This window comes from Vigna unguiculata, chromosome 9, assembly GCF_037176805.1.
Source record: "Vigna unguiculata cultivar grain cowpea cultivar isolate G323 ecotype 2 chromosome 9, ASM3717680v1, whole genome shotgun sequence".
Taxonomy (NCBI): Eukaryota; Viridiplantae; Streptophyta; class Magnoliopsida; order Fabales; family Fabaceae; genus Vigna; species Vigna unguiculata.
The window spans coordinates 12,512,501-12,523,421 of NC_140800.1; the positions used below are offsets into that span (position 1 = coordinate 12,512,501).

Genomic DNA, 10,921 nt, shown 5'->3' on the forward strand with positions numbered 1-10,921 from the left:
ATCGTTGCACTGTGATCAAATAAATACTGCCACTGTTTCATATTGTTCTATCATCCTTGAGACAAAAATATGTTCTTCATTAATGATTGAATTATATGATAGAAAGTACCAAGTTGCAAAGTTGTATGTGCCGTGTTTGCAAAGCTAGGATTGAGTTGTTTGGCCTTAACTTAAACTGAAATTTGCTTATACACTGCAGTATATTTGATGTAGAACTATAATGCCACCTCCTTTTTAACTGTTCTGAACTCTAATTTGTTTGAGGCATCTCTACCGGGGTTTGATGATGGGGAGATTTCAGAAGATGCTCCTATTGATTTGGAGGGTTTAGATGCTTCTGCAGCACATGTTGCCAAACAAATTATACAACCTCTCATCCATAATTAATGCTTCTATTTTTTTTTTTTATGTAACTGTTTGCACTTTGGTAATGCTCCATGCCTAAAGTACTCTAATTCAGACTTGTTATTGATGTTGCAACAGTGTCTTGATGACTTGCAGAGAGCAAAATGTCATTTATATATATTGTAGGGTTGTTTGTTTTGTGATCAGTTATATTATATACTGCAGGGTTGTTTTTGTTGCAATAATTTTGTTGAAATCTGATTTTGGACTGAAAATGTAACATATGGAAAAAAGCCCGCGGGCCAGCCCGTCAGCCCGCCAGCCCGCCAGCTTGCGGGCCGGGTTCAAAAGTGTAACCCGTTTCACCCTTGCGGGCCAGCCCGTATAAATCGGGCCAAAATCGGGCCGGGTCAAAACGGGCCGGGCTGGCCCGTTTTGACATCCCTACAACTGAGTGCGATCTTGTTTTAGGGTTGGCTTCGCAACTGAGTGCGATGTCATGTTAGGGTTGGCTTGATGTATTCAATAGTATGTGATTCTCTCATAGTCATCGTTTTTGTGCTTAATTTTGTACATGTTAGATTCAGATACAATGGATAAGCGAAAATGCCCTGTGAGGAAGATCTCCCATAATTGATAGGAAGTGCCGTATGACACTCTAAACGCAGCGCCAATCGAAGAACTTGTTCTTTGTGGCGCTGTGTGTGTGATTTGGAACGGGTCTCTGAGGGTATTTTTTTTTCTTAATTGTTGTTATTTAAATTCTTTTTTAGTTTTTAATTTTGTTTTCTAGGGTTAGGTCTGATGCCACGTCGCTGGTAGCTTTAATTGCAGTGACCAGTGATGCTATGATTGGACCAAAATCAAAAGTGAATTTCGTTTGTTTCGCATCCTGATAGGAATCTGTGGATTTCATACTTTATGATCTGCGGAGCCGTTTTGTGCGATTACATTTTTTATTCTTCGTTTGAACTTTGTGTTGTTTGTTTTAGTTTTATGTTGTCATGCTTGTGGCGAAGCCGATGATGATTTATTTTATTTGGAATTACCGTCTGATATTTGATGAGAATCTGTGGCTGACTGAGGCTTCCTAATTACTTGGATGAAAATTTGTTCAAGTTTCATCTTTTTTATTTATTTATCTTCAGTGTTGCTACTTTTTTCACTTTTCTTGCTGTGCATAAATACCTCAGGTGAAGAGCGAAATATATAATATGGTTATTATTGTTTGTGAATTGATGCTTAAAATGTCTTTGTTTGCCGATTATTGTTCCCCCTTGTATGCAGACAAACGAATTAGCAATGTAAAATATCAAGATTCCTCTTAACTTAAATTACATGTCATTTATGTGACTTGTTTGTCTCTCACAATCCCCAACTCCTCCATTAATTATTTTATATTTCAGACCCATGGCCTTCATCTTCTATTTCCTTTCCTCCATCAAATCCTTCACTGCATGCAACAATTTCCATGGTCACCTGCAGCTACAAAATGTTCAAGTACTCCAATAGAACCCGTCTCCCTCTTCGCCGAAGGCGCAGACTCCATTTTTGCCGACCAGCGCCTCTGTTTTATGCATAAACACCAACACCACCTTCCTGGTAATCCGATTCTCACCAAGCTTTTTTATGCAAAAAAAACAAAAAAAAAAATCTCATGCTTATCAACTCACAAGTGTTGTCTTTGTTGCTGTCAGAAGTTAACATTGTTATCTTAATGTTCATTCCGTTTGAATGGCTTCATTCCGAACTCAGCAACATTTGTAGGTCCCTCTTGAGGCAGTTGATTAATAACAAAAAATTTCAATATTAAGGCAGTTGATTTATTTTTTATTTTTTGACTGGGTTGTAAGAACCAATGGTTTTCCGTATTATCCTTGTGCTTTAGTTTGCAGTAGATAAATGATATTCTACCAGATGGCTTGTTGCTGTTACAGGCTTGATAGTTGGCTAGGTTCCCTGTTTTCATATTTTTGTTAGCTATTATTCCTTTTCATGGTATATGATGCGCTGATTTAGAAAGTTGAAAAGAAAGTTGTGTTATATAATGGGCATCCATATTACTTTCTGCATCTAGGGCGGCAAGTTCTCCGTTAAGAGTTCAAGAGATGCTTTATTAAAAAAAAAATACAATTTTTTCATTATGTTCCTCTTCACTTTTGGGATGATGCATTTCTCACATGTCATCTTGTCCAAACGTTTCTTCACTTTTTGTTTTTTGCAATCAGGTTCCTATTATGTCTTGTATTGCAGATAGACTTTTTACCTTGTTTCTCTCCTTATATTTAGTTTCACATGTTTTGGCCATGACCTTAAATTAGGTATTTTTAAACTTTCTATCAAATCTCTCGAATGCATTTATTTTTAGGTTACTCAGATCTCCAAAAGGGTTATCATGGTAATCATTATGATTAGACTAGGTGCTTTCTGAAAAAATAGAAAATCCCTATATTAGCTTTCAGATGTTGATTGGACAGACTTTGGTTCTAATAGAAGATCTGCTTCCAAATATGGTGTTTTCATGGTGATAATTTAATCTCTTGGAAGTGCAAGAAACAAAATTATAGCCACCAGTGAGAACGTGCAAGCATGTCAAAGATTTGATTAGTGATTTTTGCGCCGTGGAGGTTGCCTAGCTGGGACAATCACAACTGTGGTATTGCGAGTCCAGACGCGATAGTGACAAGGATGATGGCACAATAGGGGGAATAGACAGGGCGGTGGTAGTACATTGGTGGCAAAAAACGATGACTGGAAAAATAACACCTAAGAACAATGCCAGAAATTAAAAAAAGATGAACAATTTCCAGACGAAAAATTTAGCACGGGGAACAGAGGGTTTTCGTAGGAGGCAAGGATTTAACCTAGCTCTACATACAATGTTAAAATAAAAGAGAAGTACAGGCAAATCCCTAATGTGTGTAGAGCACACAAAGTTATGTATTTATAACAAAAAAATACAAAGAGATAGGCATAAGCCCGTTATATCTAATAGTTTCTATTAAGCGGACATGGTTATAGGCAAGAACTTATTGAATCCATTGGTGCTACAAGGAGTATGCCCTTTTTAGGGAAAGGGTAGCGGTGTGGATGAGGCCACTAGGGCAGAGAAGCCACCTTCTCTAATATCTTTTCTTTTTCAGAATTTCCTTTACGCTTTATTTGTTTAAAGCTCATATTATTAGTTCTGGTTCTGTATTTTGTTTAATCATCAAGTACATATCTGAGTTTGTATCAAGTATCATTTTCACTGTCAGACAAACAGTTTGCCTAAGGTATCGGCAGGAATTTATGTCCGAAATTATGTTTGACAAGTTGAAGGAACAAAACCCAAAAAGGTTTTATTTTGATACAATTTTCTTTATATCATCTTTTGTGATGATGAAAGTGTTTTGTTGAGCAATTAAGTTGCTCAAGTTTAGGGGTTGCCTACTGGATTGTGTAGTCAATTAATTTCGTGTTTTAGTTGCTTATTTGGTTTTCTGAGAGTAGCTTGTGTGGTTGCCAAGCATCTTTCATCTCTTTCTGCATCTCATGTCGGCTGTTTCAAGTTTTAGGAAAGCTGTATGACCAACCAATGACTTCCTTTCCAACGTCCCCTTGTAAGTTTTTTTTTTTTCATTTTTCTTTTCCCATTATTGACGTATTATGTTATATTTATTGGATTAGATGCTCTTTTTGAATTATTAAAGAACTAGGGTATGAAGTATGATCTTGGGCTGCATATTATCTAAGTGCATTATCAATATTATATTTCATAGTAGTAGCTGGAATTTATGTCAAAATGTCTTATTTCCGAAGTGGTTCGTGATATTTCTTTCCCCTCACTGAACCCAAAACACAGGATTGAACTTGGACAAAATTCAGTTTTCCATATTGCAATGATTGATTGTGTGTGATAGTCAAATTAACTATAATATTGTAGGGAAAAGGGAAAATTAGCACCTTCAAATTTGTCACGTCCCTTTTAGTCCTTGACCTTTAAAAAGGTGTATCTTTTACTTTTACACATTTACAATGCTTGTGAAAATTTGTTTTTCATGTTTTAGTCCTTTTGACCTAAGTATTATTCATCTAACGTTTTGCATTCACAGAACAACAAAATGGTGATGCCAATCAATACTTGGTTGGAATTGTTTGAACCATAATCCAGCATGATGTTCTTCACTTTTGGAGTGATCTGTTTCTCAAGACACGTGATAGAGCTGGGATCAGTTTAATAAGACCAAGAAACAGTAATCAAAGAAACAAGAAGGTCTTTATTTGTATAAAAAAACTTCCTCAAACCGAACAGTTCTCACTTGAATTGCTTCTAGATATTTCGAGGAACCTAAACCCTCCGACACAAAACTATTCAGTTGTATTCTCCCATCCACAACTACTAACAACTTCCTTTAATAATAGTCTCTGACAGCTGCCCACCATTAATTATTACGCATAAATTTTCTTATTCATTCTCTTATAATAGAAGGTTGTCTTGTTCTATCGAATGTTATCTTATCAACACTAGTTCATCACAGTCAGATTTCCTAATCTCTCTTGTATTCCCAATAGAATTTTTATCCTTCTCTCCTTGTCTTTTAGTTTAACATGTTTTGGTCATGACCTCAAACCAAGAAATAATAAGCTCTACCATCAAATGTATTGTTTGGGGTACTCACACTGTGAAAGGACTGTCATTGTTTTGCACATCAACTGCAAAAACATATTATCTTGGCTGGCGTTACCCTTTTCAACACCTGCCCCATCTTTTTCATTGTACTTAATGGTATTGTCAAAAGAAAGAATCGATACTTGGTTGAAATTACTTGTACCTTACGTCATCATTATGTTCCTCTTCACTTTTGGGATGATGCATTTCTCACATGTCATCTTGTCCAAACGTTTCTTCACTTTTTGTTTTTTGCAATCAGGTTCCTATTATGTCTTGTATTGCAGATAGACTTTTTACCTTGTTTCTCTCCTTATATTTAGTTTCACATGTTTTGGCCATGACCTTAAATTAGGTATTTTTAAACTTTCTATCAAATCTCTCGAATGCATTTATTTTTAGGTTACTCAGATCTCCAAAAGGGTTATCATAGTTTTTTTACCTCAACTTCAACAATATAGTCTTTACCGAGTTACTATTTTTTTTGAGACCTGCCCCCTCTCCTTCACTGTACCTGATGATAATCACTACAAAACCTTTGTATAGTGGACCTATTGGTTTGGCTCCAATTTTTGCTTTTGCTCCACCTCCATTGATTACATGCCAACAACGAAAACACATTCCAGTAACATTACACCTACTCTGTCTCTTCTTTAAATTTTGCGTCTATTCTTAAGTTTACATATGAAGCCACAACTAAACCATATTGGTGCTTGGCAATGTTGGATGGTATGAGAGCTTTACACTCCATTGGCATTTGGGAGCTTGTTCCCTTAACTCCTGACAAGACTAGTAATGGCTTGGGTTTATACAGTAAAGATTGGATCAAACGGTTTTCAATTAAATCATCTGCTCTAATAGACTTCCTTTAACTTCTACACTAGTTGTATATTAAATATGCCTTGTTACATGGTAAGTTGCATGAAGTTTATCCGTATTAGTATCACGTTTTAGTGTTTTTGGTGAGTCTTGTCTTGTTGTTTGCTTTGTCATTCTCCCAGAGGTTTGAAGTGGTCTCATCATGCCTAGTAGTTTGGCTGTTTTATCTCCGCCTTAATACATTTCACCATAACTCGATGTAAAGTTGATCACTCTATTTTCTCCATTCACTGGCGGTGCATTTATTATGTCATCTACGTTGATGACATAATCACTAGTAAATGACATAATAAAGACTCAAAACTCACCTCTTCATTTAGTTTTAGACAAAAGACTTAGGACCCTCAAATACTTGTGAAATTGTCCAATGCTTTTCTTATTTGCATTACCCAATAAAATATGCTTCGATATTCTGAGACTGATGTTCTTGATTGCCATCTCAGTTATACTTGGGTCCCAATGTCAATCTTCAACAAGGTTAAAGGGGCCGTTTCGTAGGAAAACTCAACCATCTTATTGTCACCATACCTGGCATCACCTTTATAGTTAGTGGTAAGTCACTTTCTTAATTTCACTTGTGATAATCAGTTAGATGTTGTCATTCATATTGTTTGGTACATATATATAAGAAAATAAAGGAAATGCCAAAATTACTTGTTACTCTAATATGATTTTGGCAGTATCATGATCATACAAGAGACCCACTTCTAGGTAATGTGGTCTTATGGGAGGAAATTTCGTTTAATTGAGGAGAAAGAAGCATAACATATTTGTGGTTGAAAATTGTGCTACGGTATCGGTTGCATGCAAGTACGTGGCTAAATTAGGAGACATTCAATATATGACATTTATATGTGACAATCAAGTTATATTTCTGATAGGCAATACATCAAATCCAATCTTTCTTGATCGGGCCAAACACAGATAGATTGCTACTAAGAAAAAAATCTGTTTTAAGAGGAATTTATAAGTGACTTTGTCAACTCTAATGACTGGTTGACCGACATTCTCAGCAAGTTCTTGGAAGCTTTCATCATGATTACATTTTAGCAAGATTGTGCTTTAACCTGGAGAGGAGTGTTATATTTGAAATAATTATCCCCATAAATAAGTGTTGCTGTTACAACAATTTTAGGAGTTTAATTATTCTTTTGTATTTGTGATTGATTTTGTTGTACCCTAATGTGCTCACATACAACACAATATTCAGATATGTTCTTTTTTGTATGATAGTTTACAAATAAAGTACCACATAAGTGATTTGGTCGTTATGTTTGCTAGTTAAAAATGCATTACTTGAACCCAAAGACAGTGGGTTTGAACGGTTTGGTTTAGATACTATCCAAATATCATCCTAATTCAAATCAAGATGCTTCTGTCGGTTGAATTAACATGCTACGGAAGCCATGAACACCCTACATTTAACAGGTGCTATTAATATTTAATTGAAAATTTAATAAAGGTTTTTTCCACAATGTAAAGACCTTAAGAATCAATCCAATGAGTTGATGTAGTAGTTAGATACATTACTGTAACACACTGTAGTAATTAGATATATTACAATAACATCATGTGGGGATGATCTATTTAGCTGTGAATTCTGTTTTTGGTCTTTGCTATATGTGAAAACTCGCTAAGCAAGCGACACTAACGATATCACAAATGAAATGAGATTAATCAATGATTTGATCGGGGTAGAGAAAACTTATGACAACAAGAAGAAAAACCATAAGAATCAAGATACCACTCTTTTAAGTTTAGATACAAAGTGGTTGTTGTTTCACACACATGATGCAAACGTAAAGAGATTAATTTGCGCTTTCCCCTTTATTTTATCGGTGAGTATCAATCGTCGCAATTCTTATTAAGTTCCCTGTCAATATTTAATAAATATTATGGTGGAATGTTGATGAAACCTTGCCCAAATGGTGGAATGTCAATATTTAATAAATATTTAATCTTCTAATGTCTTGGACCCAATATGTCCCAAGACTAGGATCTCCTGCCACTCTCACCACATAAATCATTCTGCTCTATGTGAGCATGAACGATTATTAAAGTTCATGATACCTTCCTTTATCTAGACATCTTCTATATCAAGGTATACACTAACCACCATCAGCAAGAGTTTCCCTTGAAACTCTTTTACCAACAATTTCCACATGCCATCTCAATCATTCAAGTCTCATGCCAATCCACCACCAACCAAACAAGTCATGTTTTCCATTTCATACTCAACATAACAAGATTTCATTTAATCTCATACTTTATAAATGCATACCATAACATACATATATCATGAAATAGTGTTTATCCTAAATAAGTGAGTGCCAACATTTAAGTACCTGCAATTCCATACAATCAAGCACAACACACAACCTAATTCTTACACCAAAATTCCTAAGAAAATTTATTATCACAAAACCAAAATTATTGTAATAATGCGTGACACATTTCTCAAGGTACAGAAATCTAATCGACGATCGAACTAGTCAAATCACAAAATAGCATGTTATGAACCAAATGTCCAAATTTGAGCTCAATCAAACGGTTAATGAGTCGGGAAAATCAATTTTACTAAAACTGTGCATATGAGAAAAAGACATAGTCGCCCAGCTACCCAGGGCACTCGCCTAGCGACCACGCGACACTTCCAGAATACGAAAAATAACGTCAAATATCACACTTTCATGAATATTTGAACCCCTAACATGGAAATATACCAAAAATTAACGTTTTCCCCAATCTTGTCTCATATTCAACAAAACACTAATCACATAAAATAGAAATAACGTGAAACCCTAGCTTCCCTTACCTCGATAACGCTAGAAAACAAAGGCAAACTCTTAGCCGAGGAACACCGTAGCTCCAGGAATCAAACAGTGAGCTGAAACGTGTATATAAACACAGAACATGGGCATAAGGATGAACCCTAATCCAAACCTACATACTCGAACAGGAAAAGGAGAAGAAAGAGCAAGAAAGTTCTAAGGTCCATTTACTTGGAGGCATAACTGATTTAGCTAGCTCAAAAATGGAAGGTTTCATGTGCCCTAGCAGAGCTCTCAAATGCTACAAAGGAGGGGTAGAAACTGTTTTTCAAAAATGAGACAAGTGAGGATTAGGGGGCTGGAAAGGGGTATTGGGGGTCCTCAAATGGGCTGGCCTTAGGCCCATGAAAAGGCCAGACCCAAAACGTTTTAGAACTGAAAAAAATGGGGCTTATATTTTTCGCTATGTTTTTTACTCAAACTCTACTATTATATTTTTAGATTCCTCCCCTACAATATACATTGCCTTGTACTCTTTTATCAATGCTGGAACAATAGCAACACTGTTGGTAGATGCTATGGTTTCACTTTCCTCAACAATTTAGTAGCATTAAGCATTCTTACTTTGGGAGGTACAAGCAATCCTATTTCCAATCCATCCACTAACCTACAAGTAAGTAAAGAAACTAATGTATGGTAATATGTAACAGACAATTCTTTTTTAATTTCTTAGAGTTTTTCTAACACATACACCATGGCTATGCAAGGGCTATCTTAAACATTTGGAACATTTTTCAACTCTTTTCCCTCACAAGTTGCCTTTCAACTAATAAGTATATTTAATACTTTAAGACGCCAAGAGGTCTACGATGGCTCGTATCTCATCACAAGTACATTGTGTGATCTACCTCTCAATTAGTCAAATATTTCACTTATTTCTTAGTGAGTTTAACATCAACTTTAAAAGAAGTATGTGAATAGACACTTGTTTGCAACTGATTCAACGGCCTTTTAGAGAGGAAAACCATTGTTTGCTAGCAACGTCATCAAGGGAATCGAGAGTTACAAAGGATGGTTATCCTCAATATCTTTTTATATTTAAACATTATTAGGCTCAAGACATTCACTCACACACCGAACATGGTCACTTATAATGGACTTGGGCTTATTTATTGTGTTCATCAGTGACAAGGAAAAATAAGTTTTGGAGTTTGGAGGACTTTTAAGAACATTTGAGGTCTCTTTTCTTTACGATACACTTAGAATAACATTGTTCCTATTAAACTATTTTCCCCCATTAGTAAATTAATATAATTAACATGACATTGATACAAAATGCAGTAAGAAATAACACACAGGCTACTATGTATAACCCACCTCCATTATCAACTTAGAAAGCACCCTATGTTACTGCCCGTAAATAAGCTTGTCACACAACAAACACTTCACAACAATAACAACAACACCACTAATAAAATATTGGAGTCCTCAAATAAAATAATTAACTTCCACGACTACAACAATTGGAGTTGGAATTCAGCCAAATTAAATACTCATAAAAATAAATAATGCCAATTCTATCAAACAAAGAATATTAAATTCCTGTATGAACATAAGGAAAAGCTAAAAAGGCAAGAGAGTAAACAAAATATGGTGTTCCTAAACTATAACAATCAAATTGCATTTCATTTGAGTTCAATAATTATCTATAAACACAATTAAGCAGCAAAGAAAAATGAAGAAACATAAAATTAATTGGGAAGGGAAGGAAGCGCACTTGTTATGTTGTTGTTGTGGGAGACCGACGCCGCCGTGGGTGACTGTCGCCACATAGTTACCTTCACAACTGTTAGGAGACAAAACATCAACGATTAGGGTAAACGACAATGAGAAAAGAAAAAAAAATTCTACAACGAGAACGAACCTGGCTCGATAACCACTGTGGCCCGCGGGTAATTGTCGTCGTTGTTAGTGAGCTCGTCGTCGGCGCTATGAGTGCTCATGTTGTTCTCATTCTTGCGTTCTTCGTTGTGGCTTTCTTGTTTCGTCTCCTCATGGTCTCTTTGTCCCTCTCATCTCTATGTGAGTGTTATGTGATGATGGGGAAAAAAACAAATGTGGAAATCGCTTTCCCGAAACTTCCATAATCGAAATTAAGGCTTTTCACTCAGGGTCGATAAAGAAATGGGGAAAATAAGTCGAGCTCGCTGTCAAAGAAAAGGAGGAAAGTCGAAGAAGAGGGGAAAGTTGAATGTCAAAAAGTACTAAGACTGAA

At 35.7% G+C, this 10,921-nt stretch overlaps 1 long non-coding RNA gene and 3 other non-coding genes across 6 annotated transcripts in view; all 4 read left to right on the plus strand.

Moving 5' to 3' along the window:
• The window catches only part of LOC114172458 (uncharacterized), an 8,069-nt gene extending 923 nt beyond the window's left edge, over nt 1-7,146 (plus strand). Inside the window, exons 2-5 of one of the 3 annotated variants that reach the window (XR_014984368.1) lie at nt 1,752-1,947; nt 3,897-3,947; nt 6,319-6,427; nt 6,556-7,146. This is a non-coding gene — a long non-coding RNA (uncharacterized LOC114172458). The remainder of the gene's footprint in view (nt 1-1,751; nt 1,948-3,896; nt 3,948-6,318; nt 6,428-6,555) is intronic. The other 2 variants (XR_014984366.1, XR_014984367.1) reach the window with 2 other exon arrangements.
• On the plus strand, nt 953-1,078 carry LOC146883557 (small nucleolar RNA Z112). Its single transcript, XR_014984827.1, has one exon. It is a non-coding gene; the product is annotated as a small nucleolar RNA Z112 (small nucleolar RNA).
• LOC146883558 (small nucleolar RNA snoR2/U65) lies at nt 1,144-1,300 on the plus strand. Its single transcript, XR_014984832.1, has one exon. It is a non-coding gene; the product is annotated as a small nucleolar RNA snoR2/U65 (small nucleolar RNA).
• Nucleotides 1,362-1,437, plus strand: LOC146883559 (small nucleolar RNA snoR77Y). Its single transcript, XR_014984857.1, has one exon. It is a non-coding gene; the product is annotated as a small nucleolar RNA snoR77Y (small nucleolar RNA).
• Nucleotides 7,147-10,921: the final 3,775 nt, after the last annotated feature.